The sequence below is a fragment of the Peromyscus californicus genome, unplaced genomic scaffold, assembly GCF_007827085.1.
Source record: "Peromyscus californicus insignis strain IS unplaced genomic scaffold, ASM782708v3 Scaffold_11__1_contigs__length_118956290, whole genome shotgun sequence".
In the NCBI taxonomy this organism is placed as follows: domain Eukaryota; kingdom Metazoa; phylum Chordata; class Mammalia; order Rodentia; family Cricetidae; genus Peromyscus; species Peromyscus californicus.
In genome coordinates, this window is record NW_026294402.1 from 2,613,043 (window position 1) to 2,633,688 (window position 20,646).

General features: G+C 37.5%; 1 pseudogene; it reads left to right on the top strand.

Moving 5' to 3' along the window:
• Positions 1-1,378: 1,378 nt before the first annotated feature.
• On the top strand, positions 1,379-17,657 carry LOC128102355 (caspase-4-like; annotated as a pseudogene).
• The last annotated feature ends 2,989 nt before the right edge of the window (positions 17,658-20,646 follow it).

A 20,646-nucleotide genomic window follows, 5' to 3' on the forward strand; every position in this document is an offset into this window, starting at 1 on the left:
ATAATTGTGAATAGAAAAATTTTGATGTAAATGGGAAAAGCAAAGGGAATTAAGAAGAATGGACAGATTCTGCAAATATTTAGCAGACATAATGAAGAAAACATAGATTTAGGTAGAAAATAAGACATAAACCAAAGATGTATACTGACTGACACCAGACTTTGCTGCTTTTTATGTTGGAGGTGAGGTGTTTATTAGTAAGTATACTAAGAAGGATGTTTTTAAATGAGCCACTTCAATTTTTAAATTCAATATAATGAGATTACGGGTTATGGAAAAAAGATAGTACATTGATTATTGAATATGTAATTCTCAATATTGGGATCCAGATGTATGCTGAATCTATGTAGTCAAAAATTACTTATTATTTAAAGTTTATAATTGGTGCACTGAGCATATGTGACTTACAAGAATGATCTTCCGTACAAACATTTGCCCTTAAGTGATAATTTATGTATTTATGTAATTGGCAAATAATACATATACTTATTATATAAAATGTTTTAAAATATGTGTACATTGTTCAAAACCTAAGTAGGATTAATTAACATATGTGCTACTTCTGATCTTTTGTTGTGTGGTGATAAACACTTACATTCTCTAAGAAATTTACAACAATATGGTACATCATTATTAACTATAGTCACTGTTCTCTGGAGAAGCTATGGGATTTATTTCTCCTATCTAGAGAATGGTGGCTTCCTTTCAGCAGCAACTCTCCCAGCTGCTCCTCAACCCACCTTGCTACTCTCTTCCCGATGTGACATTTTTAGATTCCACACATAAGTAGGATCATATTATATTTTAGTTTTTAGTGCATGGCTTGGTTTATTTTACTTAAAACAATGTCCTGCAGTTTTATCCAGAACTTCATTTAAAATGCTAAGTTTTACAAATGCTGAAAACACCGTAAATATCCTTTTCCTTATATACTCACCTATCCACAGATGCTTATACTGATTCTATGTCTTGGCTGATATAAACAATACTGCAATGAGTATTAGAGTTAAAATTCCTTCACCATCCTTATTTCATACATAGGATATAACCAGGAGTGATTTTGATTGGTCTGAAGTAGTTCTAAATTATTTCTAATGAATCTCCATGAATGATTTTTATTTTTCTAGTGACTGTACTAGTTTATACTGCCACCAATAATGTTTAAGGCTCACTTCCTTAGCATACTCTACACCACTACTCTTGTGTCTTTTTTTAAGTTTTGTTTATTCATCTATCATACAATACACCTCGACCTCAATTTTCCTACCCTCCACTCCTCCCAGTACCCTACCACCACCTCCCCTTTTCCCCAAATTCACTCCACACTCATATTTTCCCCAAGAAAAAAAAACAGGCCTCCCAAAGACATCAATCAAACATGACGTACCAACATACAATAAGACCAGCACAAACTCTCACATCAAGGCCAGACGAGGCAATCCAATAGGAGGAAAAGGGTCCCAAAAGTAGGCAAAAAAGCCAGAGACACCCCCATACCCACTGGTAGGAATACTCTCCAAACACCAAGCCAACAAGTATAATATATATGCAGAGAACCTAGCATAAACCCACGCAGGCTCTAAGATTGTTGCTTCAGTCTCTGTGAGCCCCCATGAGCCTTTATTAGTTGATTCTGTGGGGCATGTTCTCCCAGTGTCTTCCCTCCTCTCTGCTTCCCACAATTCCTCCTCCTTCTCTTCCATGAAATTCCCCAAGCTCCAAGGGGTGGGACTCAATGGAGACCTCTAACCTGGGCGCTCTCTCCACCAAGCATCTCTCTGATGATGACTGGTCTAGGTTCCAATCTATGAGTATAGCAGAACATCATTAGGAATCATTTCAATGTTTTTGTTTTGTTTTGTTTTGTTTTGCCAATTGTGTTTGGTTCTACCCTAGGTCTCTGGGCTGTCTAACCTCCAGTTCCTGGTAATCCAGGAAGAGTGGGGAGTGGACTTCCACTCCTGGCATGGGCCTCAAGTTAGACCAGTCATTTGTTGAACACTCCCACAAGTTTTGTGCCACCACTGCCCTAGTACATCTTGTAGGCAGGGCAGAATGTAGGTGGAAGGTTTTGAGTCTGGGTTGGTGTCCCAGGCCCATCATGGGAAGTCTTGCCTGCTCACAGAAGATAGCCAGATCAGGCTCTGTATCCTCTATTATGAGTAGTCTTCACTAGGGTCACCATCATAGATTCCATTGAGTTTCCTCTGCACTAGGTTTCCACACACACACACACACACACACACACACACACACACACACACACGCCCTCTAATTCCATTCATCTCTCTTTATACTGTCTCCCTCCATCTATCTCCCAGCTACCTGATCCTTCCTATTCCCATCCCTACCTGCCTGGAGCCCACCTGAAAATAATCTCTATTTCCAATGCCCAGGGAGATCCATGCATCACTCTAGAGCCCTCCTTGTTACTTTGCCTCTCTGGATCTGTAGATTGTGGCATGATTATCATTTACTTGGCAGCTAATATCCACTTATAAGTGAGTACATACTGTGTTTGTCTTTCTGTGTCTGGTTACCTCACACAAGACGTTTTATCTAGTTCCATCCATTTGCCTGCAGATTCCATAATGTCATTTTTGTTAACTGCTGAGTTATACTGCACTGTGTAAATGTACCATATTTCCTTTATCTGTTCTTAGGTTGAAGGACACTAAGGTTATTTCCAGTTTCTGGCTATTATGAATAAAGCCACAATGAACATAGCTGAGCAAGAGTCCTTGTGGTAGGACAGAGCATCTTTTGGGTATATGCCTAAGGGTATAGGTGGCTTTTGAGGTAGATCAATTCCCTGTTTTCTGAGGGAACCACCATGTTGATTTCCATAGTGGCCATACAAGTTTGTGTCTTTTTGATAATGCCCGTTCTGTTAGACATGAGATGATGTCTCCTCAAGAATTTAATTTGTATTTCCTGGTTATTAGAGTTACTGATTATCTGTTTCTTTGGTTTGGTTTGTTTCATACGTATTGGCTACCTGTATTTTTCTGTAAATCCATCTATTCAAGTCCTTTTTTTAAAATCTGTTGTCTTGTTATTAAGTAGGTTGTCTCTCTTATATAATCAGGTTATTATCTTCTTACCAGATTGCAAATCTCCAATTCCGCAGGCTGTGTGTTCACTCTGCTCATTGTTTCTGTTGGTTTCAGGTATTTCTTTTTACATTAACTTTTCTTAACTATGCTTTTAATGTCATGGGAATAAAATCATTACACAGACTAATGTAGCAGAGCATTCCCTCTGTGTGTTTTTCCAGTATCGCACAATTCCAGGTCTAAAGTTTAATTACTGAGGGTGTTTTGTTTTTTAACTTGGTCTGAGATAAAGAACTGACTTCATTCTTCTACAAGTATAGACCTAATTTTTCTAGAAATATTTATTAGAGGGACAGTCTCCTACAGATTATGGGTCCTCAGGGTGCTTTGTTTGAAAAGTAATTGAGGCACATCTTTAGCTATAACTATACCCTATCATATGGGTTTTGTGTTTGCTTCTCTGTGGGCTTCATTCCACTTTATTTTAGCTTTGTAGTTATATATTATGTTCCCTATAGCTTCATTTTCTAGTCAAGATTTCTTAGTCTAATTTTATTTATTTTGTTTTTTGAGGTTATAATATAATAACATCATTTCCCCACTTCCTTATCTCCCTCCAAATCCTCTAGTATGTCTCTCCTTGCTCTCTAATCTTTCTGGCTCTCTTACCCCTACTCAATCTCTAACCCTCCCTGACTTCTCATCCTCCTTGCTCTGAAACTCTCCTTGCCCTCTTACTGGTTTGGCATAGTTGTACACTGTGAGAGAATATAGTGCTGTGATTGGTTTAAGAAGGAGCTGAGCAGCCAATAGCTAAGCAGGAGGTATAGGCAGGACTTCTGGCCAGAGAGAGGAAGGAAGAGATAATTGAGGTACAGGGGAGACGCCAAGGAGGCATGGAGGGAGTGAAACATACAGAATGAAAAAAGGTAAAAAGTCACGTGATAAAACATAGATTAATAGACATGGATTAAGTTATAATAGCTGGTTGGACAAACCTAAGCTAAGGCTGAGCTTTTATAATTAATAATAAATCTCCATGTCATTATTTGGGAGCTGGCTGGCAGGACAGAGAAAGACTGGTTACATCTTATTGTTCCTTGCTCTCAATCCCCACTTGTTCTCCTACTCACGTTGTTATCCCATCCTCCTTGCTCTCTATAGCCTTCTTGCTCTCTTTCAAACACAGCCTTGTTTTTCATCAATTGTTGTTACATATATAATAAAGCTCATATATATGGATGTATATATTTTGAGTTTTAAGACGTGGTATTAATTTTAATGGTTTTCCTACTTTTATAAAAATGTCACTTGACTTTTGATAGATTCCATTAAACCTATAGTCTGTTTTAAGTGTTGTGGCTATTTTAACAATTTTAGCCCTTCCATTCCACAAACACAGGGTATCTCTTCATTTATACATGACATTTCATATGCATATTAGATGTATCTTTTACCACTTTGGATAGATTCATTCTTTTTTTAAACTTTATCTTTATTTATTCTGTGTGTCTTTTATATCGTGCATCTCTAGCCTATTCATTTCCTCATCCCTTCATATATCCACCCTCTGCCCTTGCAACCTCCCCCAAAAAATAAAATAAAATAAAATTTAAGAGGAAAAAAAGAAGAAAATAAAGGAAAAATCAGTCATGTCATGGAAGCTGTAGTGTGACACAGTGAATCATGCAGTAAACCCCTTTATCAATATATCTTTACTACAAGTGTTCATTGCAAAGAGTCGTCCTTCTGTTTTGAGGCCTCTGGTTTCTGCTACCCTATCGATGCTGGGCCCTCACTGGGACTCCTCTTGGATATCCTGCTGCTGCCTGTGTTGTGAAGATCCTGCAGCTTTGGATCTGCAGCCTGGCCCCTTCACATGCGGAAGCAGATCACAGAAAGGGAGGATGTTGGAGTGGGCTAACTCATAACCCTGGTTCTGGGCCTGAGTCATTGCAGTGTTGATCAGCCCATCAGCTATTCCTTGTCCTCACCACCAGGGTGAACTCTCCAGAATTGCCTCGGCTAGTTCATCCCTTGAGGAAATGAGCAAGAGGCGGGGCCAGTTCTCCTGCTTTCACATCCTCAGGGTCAGCTCTCCTACATCTATACCATCAGGGATAGCTCTACTGTGTTGTCCAGGCAAGGTGTGGGGCTACTCTTTCAAGTGCTACAGCTGGTGAGGAGTAGGAACAGCTTTCCCACTCTTAGAAGTTCATGGCCAGCTTTCCCACCTGCCACGGGTGGCAAGGGACAGGGGAGAAAGGCATCTCTCCCCTGTCCACACCACCATATGGCAGATGAGGGGCAATGCCAAATCTTCCCTGCTCAGGTTCTTGGGGTGGTTCAGCTGCACCCTTGTTGGGTCAGCTCTATTCTGCTGCACAGAAGTGGTTCAGGGCCCATGTTCCCTCGTGCTCAGTTGGTAACAGGGAGAGTCAACTCCCTTACCTACCACAGGTAGTAAGGGAAGTGAGGAGGCATCCCAACCCCACTCATGCTGCTATATGGCAAGTTAGGGGCAGGACCAGATCTCCCACACTCATATTTTTTGGAGCTGGCTCACCCCTACTCCCATCAACAGGGTCAACTCTGTTGTGCTGCCCAGTCAAGGTGCAGGACCTGCTTTCCTGAGTGATGTGGCTGATAAAGGGGAAGGTCAGCTCCCTGGCCAGCTGAAGGCAGTAGGGGAATAGAAAGGACATCTCTCCTTTTCCCTACTACTACACCACAGATGAGCGGGGCAGTATGAGCTAAGCCTCTCTGATGCCCTCAGAGCTAACTTACCTATGTCCCTGTTTACAGGGTCAACTCTACTGTGGTGACCAGGCAAGGCACAAGGCCTATTCCCTTGAGTGCTGCAGCTGGTAAGGGTTGAAATTCATTTTGTATAAATTTTTGTAGCTACTTTTAGTGAAATTTATTTCTTGACTTATTTTTCAGACACCTATTACCATAGAACAGCTATATTTTCATATGTTGAATTTTTTTACATTTTTATTGAAAAAAATCTTGCAATATGTTCTGTTTAGTTTCCACTACTCAAATTCGTATCAAATCATACCTTACTTTCCCACCTACCCCAAATCATGACCATTATTTCTCTCTCTCTTTAAAAACAAACAGGCAAATAAAAAATAAATCAAAACAGAATAAAACAAAGAAGGAAAATACATATACATACACAAAACTAATAAAAACATAAAATTGAAAACAATAATATATAATCATAGTAACAGTAAGAGCAAAAAATTCCAAAATAAAGTAATAAAAAACAAAATGTCTAAAAAGTACCCTTGAATTTTATCTTTTGTTTTGTTTTGTGTTGGCCATCTACTGCTGAACCTGTGACCTACCTTTAAATGTGGTTTGAATACCCAGTGAGATTCCACTGGAGAAAGCTAATTTTTAAATCATATGATCTACTAGTAGAACAACTAGTTAGTGTTTTTTATTATTTTAATTGGTAGGCTTTTTGAGACAGGCTCTTCCTATATATATCCAAGCCTGGCCTCACATTCACAGCCATGCTTCTGTCTCAGTTTCCAAAGTGTGAGAGTTCAGATGCATAAACCATTACACCTATTAGTTTTTATAATTGATGAAATATTAAAAGATCCTTTATGTTCCTTAGAATCAGATGCTTTATATTTTGTTTTCTAATTTCTAGAACTTTCAATATTTTATGGAACAAAAGTGTAGAGGGCAACTTTATTTCTGATCATATGGAAATTATTTTATGTTAACCATGGTGAATTTTTTCATATATAGTTTTGTTATATTGTAACTCTCTTTATCACTTACAACTCATCCCTCAGTCAACACTGTTCTCATTTTGAAAATACAAATCACTATGACAGAGGACCAGAACTCAGGCAGAGTAGATGCTCAAACACTAATCTGAGTTCTATTTAATGTTATTAAAGTCTGTGTGATGATGTCCTGAAACATCATATTAGTATGTTGTCAAGCATCTCTTCACCAAATGGCTCGTAATATCATCTGATGTTATAAGAGAGGGCCTCTACATTCTGAGGCCCTGTGTTTCAAGTCCTGCTTTCCAGTTCTGTTTAATTGATAGTATTTTTCATGATTTGACCAACTAATAACTAAGTTTTTGTATATGGGTTGTAAGTTTTATTAATATCCCTTTCACAGAAACTGTTTTTGTCACATCTTGGCGAGAAAGAACATTCATATGTAGCAACTGGCACAATGCCAAATCAGTAAATATTTACTGTTATAGATCTTATGTCATAGTTGACTATATATGATCTTAACTTGTTTATTTTCTAGTAACTTGTTAATTAAATTTTATTATATTTAGTTGTTATGATATTTGAAATGGATAAGTTATACTACGGTACAAGCTTACTATGAAGATCTAGTATATTTATATGTACAAAAATTCTGACTAGAGACTTGTACCTCATAGTGGCATGGTTGGCTTGGATTGTTTTCTAGGCCATCTCTATTTAGTTATAAATGAACAAGCAATGTTACCTCTATTGAGTTAACTGCTATTAGGTAATTTTTCATGTTTTTGTAATATCTATGTGTTTTTTTTTCAAAATAAAAGCCCAACAAATGCTTAAAAGAACACACAAGACAGCAAGGACAGGAAGCCCTGTGATCTGGGCTGAAGTCCTTGCTCACTATGTTGGTAAATTTTCTTTGACTATGCCATTAAATTATAAAAGCAATTTTGACACTGATTTTAAGCACTTAGTGACAAGTCTTGTAAGGTTAAGTGAGAATTGTTTAAATATTCTGCCTGTCCATATACTCCATGTCCAAGTCTTATCATTAGAACTAAAATTAAAATGGTATTTTGATACCTATATTCTACTACCCTATAAAAATTTAATCATCCTAAGGAACAATACATCAATTCTGTGCCAAATAATTTTAGTACACTGGAAGATTAATATTCACAATATATTGAGTTCTAAATTCTGTTTTTGAATAAAATAAAATTAGGACTTTTGATGCATTTGGTCATTTATTCGTAATACATGTATTTATAAATAAATCCTTTAAAGCATACTGCATTAACTGAAGAAATTGAATGCAAAGGACTGAGAAGACTGAAGAGTTGTGGGAAAACTTTCCTGTCCTAACACGAGTACTGGCTTCCCTGAAAATACACATTCAGGATGACTCATCATCATTTCAACAAAGACCAAGAGAATGGTAGAAATAAAAACAATGAGTGGCTAATGCTACAGAATGAAGAGAATCAGCTGCCAAAACACTTAGTTCACAATGACCTGATAAGCATAGTCTTGTGTAAACATGAAAGGTTGACCCATTTCTACAGGTACAATGAAATAGGCATGTAACCTTGTGGGGAAGGGGGAAAACAGAAATTGTTTTCAGATCTTTCACACTGCAAAGGCTGCGGCTAAGGTGAGTTCAAACATTCTGGCTTATAGTTAAATGAGTCTCTCTGTCTCTAACAGAAAACAACCACCTTTACAAACCACTTAAGGTGCTGGAACAGCTGGGAAAAGAATTCTTTACGGAGTATTTAGAAAAAACTGGGGACAAAGCAATGTATTGAAATTAAAGGAGGAAGAAAAGCAAAAATTTAACAATGCTGAGTGCAAAGACAAGTGCTGGGTCTTTGTAGATGCCAAGAAAGAGAAATACAGCAAAGTGGGCGAAATACTTCTCCAGACTTTCCTTAATGTGGACAAAAGGCCCAATAAACAGCTCAGAGTGTCCATTATCTGTTCACACACCCCAAGCCCTCATGATCTTCCAATCTTTGTGTTACTGAAGTATCATTTTTCTCTAAAATAGTTAACCTTTCAGGGATTGTTTTGCCTTTCATGAGTTTCCAAATAGGTAAAAATCTAAGTCCAATATTTAAAATGTTTTGAGAAATAGCTAGTCATCTGACAATTCTAGAATAGAGCACTAAACCTAAATTTTATCACACTGTGAATTTTGTGACTCTCATAAGTCTTAGCATCTGTGACATGGGGCATAATAATACTTCCTGACATGGTCTTGTAGAGCTAGAAACATAATAAAACCAGGAATTTTAACTCCCCAAATGCTAGCTCTCATCCAAGGTTCTTTCTTCTAGACTAAATACTCAATGCTGCCTGCACAGTCAGTCCTTCTGCACAGATGTTCCACTGTTTCATGAAATGAACATACATAAAACTGAACTCTTCCCATAGAATTAATTAGCTGCTTTTCTACAAACTAAAAAAAAAAAAAAATCCCAAACATAAAACTAAACTAGAAATAATGCATGCAATAATAATAATAATAATTAGATAAAGGTGTTCAAAATGTTTCTAGCAACCTCAGAAATCATACAAAGTTCCAAATTCTGAGCTTAAGGGAACTGCATACTCAGCAGAGAGGAGGCACAAGTGAGCACTCCCATGAGAGGTCTTAGGAAACTCTGGGCTCTATGTATGTTGGAATCTCCAAGGTAAGCTCAGGACAATGTGAATGTACTGGCCCAATAGGCCAGGCCACAGGGGAAGATGGAATATTAGCATAGGTCAAGACTCTAGCTAGCCATCTGGATATGAGTTTATTCTGAAGGATTTCAGCATATGCCTGAAAAAAACAGAGTGAAGGATAGGAGGAATCCAAGATACTTGTTTCATTGAACTACTTTGTGCCAGGGAATTTCAGTCATAGAGGTTCTCTCTGCCTAGGATGATACATTTTTCTTATTCTACAGATCCCTCATTTTTATATCAATTTTATAGGTTTTTAATCAGCGTATAAGAATTGGAAATTAAAATTTTGTCTAAATTACTAATTTTTAAATTTCTTCCTATCCATGACAGTGATTAGGAGCCACTTGTATATAGTAACACATGCATGCAAAAATGACAAAATTTATGATACATTGCACTAAAGAGTATTACTGAAATGATTTCCTTAGTTGCTTTTCTCTTCATTATATATAATGCTAGAAAAATCTAAGTAGATAACATTCTGGTAAGTAAATTATCCCTGATACAACTGAAGTGAACAAAGATGAGGGAACATTTAGAGTAAACCCCAGGAAATTTAAGGTCTTTGTTGGGTATGAAAATGTCAAGTTTGATCCCAAATTACAGTGGCATTCTCCAAAGAATTATCAGAATTCAGGAACTTATTGTTGGGTTATTCTGATCTCCACACCAAGAACTTCCCTCTCCTTTCCTAGCTGTGCAAGATCCTGTACTACAGATTAGTTACCCCTAATTTGTATATGTTAAAGAGCCTTCTTCCCTTGATTTTCTTCTAGACCATTTTGCTCAGCCAACAAACTGGGTCTCAAACTCAAAGTCAGACATACAAATTTACATTGATTATTTTACAGTTGATATAGAAATGGAGGAACCAGAAGAATCCATGGACACTCACGAGCTTTGTTCTCCTGAGGAATTCATGAGACCTACGTAGAGAAGAGATGCACTCAAGATGCACTGTCCTTCCTGCTTGGAGCAGAAAGACAAAAACAACTTTTCATACTAAGACAATCTCTTAAAACTCTGAGTCCAAGATATGGGGTTATAACTGCTATAGATTATAATTTTGATTATAAACACATTCCAGGTGTCTTTTAATTCAGAAATAAAATTCATAGTGCCCATTTAGTTCATTTACTTTTTCTCTTCTATGCAAGTTTTATGAGAATTTTGTCTGCAGTTATGGAATTTAAAATATTTATAAAACAACATAGTTGAGTAGTAATTATCTGTAGTCTAGTTAAAGAGCACACATATTGAAGATGTTTCATTATTAAGGTATACAAAGCATGATATTGATACACTAAAAACTGTATCACAGTAATGTTACTGAATGCACTTTGTTTTACTACTTGTTTAACTTGAGCCGATATTATCTTTGGAATTTAAATGTGACCTACACCTTGAATTCTAGGGAAATCTAACTTAAATTCTAGGTACAAAAAGAGGAAAGAATAGTAATTACCTGGTTTTCTAAAGACTTTTGTTTAACTATCCTGGTCATAATCTGTTATGGCTTTAGCCCTTGAGAAGAACAGAGACTGTATCTTTTTGGTTTGAGTTTGAGGGAGAAGGAAGCTATCTGAGAACTTAAAAAAAGCAATGTTTATGATTGACAGACAGGTTTTCAGAAAACTCAACTAAGAGAAATCCATTGTATGTCCATTTTCTACAGATTTACCCAATAAAAGAAGACAACAGTCACACTTGAAAGGCTCTTAGCATATGTAATATAGAGTTCAAAAATCTCTCTCTGAGATATGGGGCTAACTTTGACATAAGGCATGAAGGTCCTTCTTGAACGCCTGGGCTGTACTGTAGTGGTGAAAGAGGAGCTTATGGCTGAGGTAAAAGTCACTATACCTTCATATATAGTGAATATGTGTTTTATTCACAAATGAGCATCATAATGTTAAGCAAAAAACTCTACAAGCCTAGGAATACATGCATGTGCAGATGTGTGTGTGTGTGTGTGTGTGTGTGTGTGTGTGTGTGTGGTGTGAGTGAGAGACAGAGGGACAGACAGACAGAGACAGAGAGAGATCAAAATAGTCAAATTAGGAAAATGAAAAAATAAATCTGTGTCTCTTAAATTCCAAATATTTCATGTACTACACAAAAATGACTAATGTGGGTTCATATAATATTCTTAATTCCAAAGTAGAGGAATTAAGATTCAGTGCCATGACATAAAGTAGTGAGCACCGAATAGAAGACAGGAAATCTACACTTTACAATAATATAATATAGCACAGAGGATGGCAATCAAATATAAGAAAAACATAGCTTCAGATATGGGTATGTGTTTACCTACATGACTGAACCCAAATGTGTGCTAACCCAAACTGAAAGATAGGAAAGGACAGGAGAGAGATCTGGAGAGTGGGGAGCAATAAATGATGAGGCATTCTAGAAAACCTTAGTGAAGACAGTAAAGATGCTGAAACACATCTCCTAGGAGCAAGAAGGTTCCACAAAGATGTGAGGGGAGTGACTTCCAAGTAGAGGGCTGCATAGGCCACATCTAGAGTAAATGATACACAGGAAAGCATAGAGTGAAGTTAAGGAAGGCTAAGGTCTGGTGGAAACAGGAGATTGGAAACAGAAAGACAAGGAAGGCCTAGGTTTAGTTTTTCTGTAAGCGCATAGGGCGGGTTTTAAGGGCAACACTGAGGCACTAATAGAACAAGTTAGTACCGATGAAAGAAGAGAAAACACCTAAGTGGAAAAGAAAAAGTAATTCAAGAGACATGACTGTGCAAATTGTCATAGAGACAGTTCACAGTGTGACACCAGGCATGGGAAGATGGAACTCGCTTTTCCTCTAAGAACAAAAAGCAAACCAAGTATCACTATTGAGTACCCGCCAAGTAACAACATTTTAAGTATGTTGTCAAATCAATTTTACTGAAATGAGGCAGTACAATTTATCTTAACCCTCATCCTGCTAAAGGAGGACATCATTCTTTTTCACGGTATGGAGTCAGAGATGAAGGACTTTGTTGCACTCCCAGAGTACGAGACATCAGACAGGACATTCCTGATGCTTGTGTCTCATGGCACACTGAATGGCATCTGTGGAACAATGCACAGTAAAACAAAACAGAACAGAACCAAAAAAAAAAAAAAAAAAGATGTGCTGCAATATGTTACCATCTGTCAGATGTTCAGCAGTTGCCACTGTCCAGTTCTAAGGGACAAACCCAAGGTCATCACTGTGAAGGCCTGCAGAGGTGGCGAGTTCCATGATGGAACTGTGAGCTTCGAAGTTGCTGGCAGGGAAATTGTACATGGGCTTAGTGACTAGGAGAAATAACGTTAGGCTCTGTTTAGTTCTAAGCAATTGATGGAACTAATAGGAAAGCCCATCAAATATGGCATTACAAGAATTTACTGAGTTAGGTAAGTTGAGAGATTTTTATACAAAGTTTATATAATATAAATAATGAAGGACATTTCAGTAATCCACAAGTGAATTGACAGAAATATGCAAACATTAAAACAAAATTATCTTAATTATGAATTTACTTGTTATTTTGGTTTTACATTTGGCTTCAAAATTGTGTTTGAAAGTAGAGCAAATTCCTAATACAATAATTGTGGTTGACTTCAATACCCTACTCTCACTAATAGATGGACCATCCAGAAATAAGGCCACCAAGGAACAACAGGGTAAGACTACATTATAAATAAAATAGGAATGAATATATAAATATAAATATATATATATATATATATATATATGTGCCTGCACACACACACACACACACACACACACACACACACACACACACACACACACATATAGTTAGTACCTTCACTCCTCACCAAAGTCACCATTCAGTAAAATTACTCATACCCAAGTTTATTTAGGACATAGTGGGTAAGATATGAAATCATCCTAGGTTACCATCAACACATGGCTGGATAAAGAAAATGTGTTGTTTATACATAAGTGAGTACTATAGAGCCATAGAAAAGAATATAATCCTGAAATTTTAAGGAAAACAGATGGTATTGTAAATCCTCAGGTTAAGCAAAATAAACCAGTCACAGAATTATGACTGTGAAATGTTATTTATCAGATTCTTATATTGGAAATTGAATCAAAAATATAAAAAATGTGATCTGAAAATATAAGCATGTTCTTAAGGGGCTAAACGAAGACTGAGGACTGGGGAACAAAGGAATAAAGGAGGATGAAAAGAAGAGTGAGTCAGCAGAAGTGAGAGTGGAATGGTCAAGGCATGTGTGAAGGTGTACTATAAGTTACATTTACTGGTACAATCACTGTATATAATAAACTAGTATTAAAATTCAACAATTGAGTGTGGTCATTTGTAGTTATAATTTGTTATTTTACCATGTACTAATTACATAAAATAATTGGATCATTATGATATGTTTTTACTTTCATATATGTTTTGATCACTCTATACCACACCACCTTCTCTTTCTCCATTCCCCTCTTGCTGGTCCACACCTTTTTTGAAACAGTTCCACTTCCACTTTTGTGTCTTTTTAGCTTTTAATCTAGATTAAGCATATAAGCAAAATCATGTAATATTGTGTCTTCCAATCTCGTTTGTTTTGCTTAACATGATGGTTTCCCAGTTCAATCCATTTTCTTTCAAAAAATAAAGTTGGATCTTCATGTATTGCATAAAGCTTCCCTGTGTACATCCTTGTGCATTCATTTATTAGTGAATACCTATGTTGGTGCCACAACTTGGCTATGATGAATAGTAAAACAATGTATGAGTGCAATGTATGAGTGCATGTGTATGTCTATTGAATATTTTATTTTATTTGTTTTGAGACAGTTTTGTTGTATATCTCCAGCTAGCCAAGAACTCATAATTATCTCTTGCCTCAGTCTCTGGAGAGCTGGGATTAGTCATACTCTGTCACATCCAACTTGTAAGATGTAGATAGATCTATATGACTGTGACCTTAAATTATAATGGGGCTATAATTAACTAACATTTTCAAGTAGAAATAACTTAGCTACAGCCAAGTGCTCTGAAATCATGCATATGTACCTGAAAGTCCTCTTCTGTTTTTAGCAAACAGATTCTTCTAGTTTTATTACTCTGTCCCTATTTTTCTTTTTTATGACACAATCACTTTATAATAAATTGGAGCATTTCTCAGTGATCTTATCGAGAAAGCAGCTCTCTCTCTGTATCTCTGCTCTTTGTTTCTCTGTCTGTGTGTAGTACAACCCGAGGGAGGCCAACTTCAAGAACTACTTCAGGGCTGTGAATAGAAGACCTCGGGAGTGGCCAGTGTATAATTTTACTCTAGGTCCTTGGGATATCTAGTCTCAGGTTCTTGATCACCCAAGCAGTGTCAGGTAATGGTTCTATTTTGTGGAGTGGGACTTCAGTCAAATAAGTTATTGGTCGGGATATTTTTATGGCATCATTGCATCAGCATATCTTGCAGGCAGGATAACATTTTGGATAATATTTTGTATATTAGCCCTCAATCACGTATGTAGTTGATAAAAATATTTTTTCATTCTTTAGGCATTGCTTTGTCTGAATGACAGTGTCCTCTGTCATGTAATAACTTCTCAGTGTCATGATGCTCCATTTATTAATTGTTGATATTGCTGCTTGTGCTAATCAAGGTGTCCTGCTCAGAAAGTTCTGTGCCAATGAGTTCAGGGCTATACCCCACTTTCTCTTTTATCAGGTTCATTGTAACCGGTTTTATGCTGAGGTCTTTGATCCATTTGAAGTAGAGTTTTGAGCAGAGTGATGAGTATGGAACTATTTGGATTCTTCTATATGCAGTCATCCAATTTGATAATCACCATTTGTAGAAGATTCCGTCTTTAGTTCAGTGTGTATTTCTAGGTTCTTTACTTTAAAAGTAATAGGGATGTGGGTATCCAATTAGATTTCATTTAGCAACATGTCTGTTTTTCTGCCAATAGCATGCTATTTTTATTTCTATAACTGTGTATTACAACTTAAAATCTGGAGTAGTGAAATGTCCTGCAGTCCTTTTATTATTCAGGACTGTTTTAGCTATCTCGCATTGTGTGTGTGTGTGTGTGTGTGTGTGTGTGTGTGTGTGTGTGTGTGTGTGTGTTTCCATGTGAAGCTGAAAATTGTCCTTTCAATGTCTGTGAAGAATTATATTGGAATTTTGATGGTTATTGCATTGAATCTGTAGACTGCTTTTGGTAGGATGACCTCTTTTACTATATTAATCCTACCTATCTATGAGCATAGAACATCTTTCCATCTTTTGATATATTTTTCAGTTTCTTGAAGTTTTTAATCATACAAAAATTTCACTTGTTCTTTTAGAGTTATCCCAAGATATTTTATGTTTTTGAGAATATTGGAAAGGTATTATTTCCCTGATTTCTTTCTTAGTCCGTTCATCATCTGTACACAGAAGGGCTACTGGTTTTTGTTAATAAATTTTATATCTAGCTACTTTGCTGAAAGTGTTGATAAGCTGTTGAAATTCCCCAGTGGAATTTTCAGAGTCAATTATGTTACTATCACAGCATCTGCAAATAAATGTACTTTGACTTCTTCCTTTCCAATTTGTATATTTGTATATTTGGTCTCCTTCAGTTGTCTTATTGCTCTAGCTAAGACTTCAAGTACTATATTAAATACTTATGGGGAGAGTGGATAACCTTGTCTTGTTCCTGATTTTACTGGAATTGCTTTTTATTTCTCTCCATTTAAGTTGATGTTGGCTCTGGGCTTGCTATAACTGCTTTTATTATGTTAACATATGTCCCTTGTATCCCTAATCTCTCTAGCACTTTTATCATGAAGAGGTGTTAGATTTTGTCAAAGGCCTTTTTCTTATCTAATGAGATGAGTCATGTGATTATATCTTTCAGCTTGTTTATATAATGGATTGCATTTATCAATTTACTTATGTTGAACCATTACTGAACCTCGGGGAAGCCTACTTAATCATGGTGGACATTTGTTTTGATGTGTTTTTGCATTCAGTTTACAAGAATTCCATTATCTGTGCTTAAAAGAACAATTATTCTGTAATTCTCTTTCTTTGTTGGGTCCTTATGCTGTTTGGTTATCACATAATTGAGGCATAGTAAAGCAAACAGGGAAATGTTCTTTCTGTTTCTGTTTTGTGGAATAATTTGAAGAGTGTTGACATTAACTCTTCTTTGAAAGTCTGGTAGAATTCTGATGTAAAACTGACACTGGAGCCGGGCAGTGGTGGCGCACGCCTTTAATCCCAGCACTCGGGAGGCAGAGCCAGGCGGATCTCTGTGAGTTCAAGGCCAGCCTGGTCTCCAAAGCGAGTTCCAGGAAAGGCGCAAAGCTACACAGAGAAACCCTGTCTCGAAAAACCAAAAAAAAAAAAAAAAAAAAAAACTGACACTGGGATATTTTTGGTTAGGTAAATTTAATTACTGTATTAGTGTATCTATGGCAAGTAGGATGTGATTAGCTAGTTAAAGGAAAAAGATTTCACAGGCCGACTATTGCTGATTGTAGGATTCAGCCAGCATTCAAGCCTTAAAAAGAAGATGCTGCCGGGCGGTGGTGGCGCACGCCTTTAATCCCAGCACTCGGGAGGCAGAGCCAGGTGGATCTCTGTGAGTTCGAGGCCAGCCTGGGCTACCAAGTGAGTTCCAGGAGAGGTGCAAAGCTACACAGAGAAACCCTGTCTCGAAAAACCAAAAAAAAAAAAAAAAAAAAGAAGATGCTGAGATTTTTATCTACTTTAGTGAATCCTCATCTTGCCTAGGGGTTAAAACTAGATCATCCTCTAAATTGAATCCTCATGAATATGAGGGAAATAAATGGAGATTGGAAGATATCTAATTAGATATGATGTTCATTTTATCCAGAGTATAATTTTACATGGGGTGGGATGGAAATAATAAGTTAGAGTATTCATTAGCTTCATCCCAACAACTTCTGAATCCTCTGTCATCTCTGTAGGTTTCTGCACTTGAAATGAAGCATGTTTTCTATGAATTTTGAAGGTTATATAGTCCACAGCTTATTTTTGGCTTTAAGTGCAACAATCAAGCATTAGTTTCCAGATACCTACCACTGACTGGGCAGCCCTGAAAAGATACCTATTTCCTGGTAACTGAGAAGAGTAAGTAGATTTCTCATTAGAGACCTGACTACTTAGATGGTCAAGTTGATCTTTTTGGGTGGCAGAGTTCATTCACTTTTGGCATATTTGTTGTTGTTGTTTTACATCCCAGCTACAGTTTCCCTTCCCTCCTCTCCTCTCAGTCCCTCCCCAACTCTTCCCATCCCTTAATCCACCCCTCTTCTGTTTCTGTTTAGGAAAGGGCAGGTCTCCTAAGAATATCAACAAAATATGGCATATTGATTTGCAGTAAGACTAAGCACATACCTGTTTATTGAGGCTGGACAAGGCAACCTAGTATGAGAAGTAGGGTCCCAAAAGCCAGTAAAATAGTTGGAAACAGTTCCTGTTACCACTGTTAGGAGTCCCACAAGAGGACCAAGCTACACAAGTCTAACATATATGCAAAATGCCTAGGTCTGTCCCATGCAGGCTCCCTGGTTGTCAGTTCAGTCTCTGTGAGCCAAGGTTACTTGATTCTGTGAGTTTTTTGTGGTGTCCTTGACCCCTTTGGCTCTTATAGTCCTTTCTCCCCATCTTCTGCAGGATTTCTCAAACTCTGCCTAATGTCTGGCTGTGGGTCTGCATCTAATTCCATCAGTTGCTGGATGAAGCCTCTCTGATGAAAAGTGGGCTAGGCACCAATCTATGAGTATAGTGGAATATTATCAGGCATCATTACATTGACATTGTTTTTCCTCCAGTGGTGTTTGTCTCTATCCTAAGTCTCTGGGTCATCCAGTATGTGGGTCCTGGTGCTCCAGGCAATGTCAGGGGTGGGCTCACTCAACTCACAAGGGTTTTAGGCTAGACCAGTCACTGTTTGGCCACTCTCTCAATCTCTAGATCATCCTTACCCCAGCATATGCCATAGGCAGGACAGACTGTAGGTTGAAGATTATGTGGCTGGGTTGGTTTCCCACTCCTTCCATTTGAAGTCTTGCTGGTCACAGGAGATGGTTCTACTGTCAAGTTTTTATTCTACTTCCACACATTTAGATTTAATTCATCACCTCAAAAAGATAAAGCAAATGATAACAGCTATAAGAAAAACCAAGGTAAACCCAAAAAGCAATAATAAACTGTGGAAGGCATAGTTTGACAATTATTGAATTATGTTCATATGTTATTAGTGTTTATATTCATTTTTGTCTTATGATGCATCTTTTCCTCTCCTGCATAAACTACAGAGAATCCAGGTGGATGTCAGGTATAGCAAGAATATGGTTGGCAATGAATGATGAGTGAAGGGATGGATTCTTTATGGAATGAACATGCTCACCATCTATTCTTTGTCTCCTCTGCAGAAACAACAAGCAACTGAAGCTCATTTCATCAGCCTGACCAAGGATCAAGGATTTTGATTAAGGATTGTGTTCTATACCTATAATCCCAAAACTAGGGAAGCTGAGGAAGAGATGATTGTGAATTCAAGACAAATCTGAGAAGTATAGTGAGATTTTTGTCACAGGAACAAAACAAAAAACACTTTACCTAAAGATAAAATACATGTATATAATTATGTGTGTGTTACTGATTACAAATTGAAAGGTGATCAAGATGGTAAGTTTTAGATTATTTACATTTTGCCAAAATAAAAAAAATTAATATCAAAACAAAGTACTACTAGAGAGAAAATGGAGAATGGAGCTCAGTTAACTTACACAGAAGAGAGAGAAGCCACTTACTAACACTGATGAAATGAAAATGGGGGTTCAATGTGCTTTTCAAATTACTGTAATGGTCCAAGCCTCCAGTCTCAGCACTCACGAGGCTGAGTCAGAAGTATCAAGGGTTTGCTACCATCCTGTGTGTCTTAGTTAGTGTTTCTATTGCTGTGAAGAGATGCCATGACCATGGCAACATTTATAAAGGACATTTAATTGGGATGGTTTATAGTTTCAGAGGTTTAGTCCATTATCACTATGGTGGGATGTGAAGGCTTGCAAGCAGACATGGTGCTGAAGAAGGAGCTGAGAGTTCTACATCTTGATCTGCAAGCAACAAGTAGTAAACTGTGACACTGCAACCCTTAAGCACAGGAGACCTCAAAGCTCATTCTCACAGTAACACACTTCCTCCAACAAGGACACACTTCCTAATAGTGCACTTCCTTTGGAGCCCATTTTCCTTCAAACCACCACACTGGGGCTATGAACCTTGTCTCAAAAAGTTAACTAATAATTCATACCACATGGTGTAGGAAATAATTGAAAGCCATGACATTGGCAACAGGAAGTATTCAATGACAGGAAATATATAAAATAGACATGCTCAAGTATTAAGAAAATGGATAGATATGCAGCAAAATGATGTCTTCTGGTCATAAAAAAAAAAACCCTGCTACATGGCTGCTGCTACCTAGTATGAACTCACTGAGGTTGTGACTATCTTACATGAACTCAATGTAGTATGACTTATCTTACATGAATTCACATGCAGTTGTGGCTATATTATATGAACTCACTTTAGCCTTGTCTACCTTATGTGAACTCACCGAGGTTGTGGCTATCTTACATGAACTCACTATCTTACATGAATATTGTGATTAAATCGCTACCAATCCACCGAGATAGCTTAAAGATTATAAGAATTTATTGGGGGGCGGTTAATTCACAACAAGAGTAAAGGAGAAAATCTCAGAATCCTAGAGGGGTGGGGCACGGTCCAACTTGGTTCTCAGGAGAGCTCTGCCTTGATCCACAGCACCAGCATCCAAGACCACGAGGTAACAAAGAGAAGAGCAAGCATGTACATGTATCCAAGGTCTTCAGGGGGTCCTCGTCCGGCCACACCTCAGGGGGACAGGTACCTAGCAGCTGCTTGCTGCCTCACTGGGGGCTGTGCTTCCGGGTAATGCACAGACAACCACCCCTACTCATGAGCTCACTTCAGCCTTGGCTGTCTTATGTAAACTCACTGAGACTGTAGCTATTTCAAGCTCATGATTGGAACCATCAACATTTTGTCATGGGTAGAGGAGA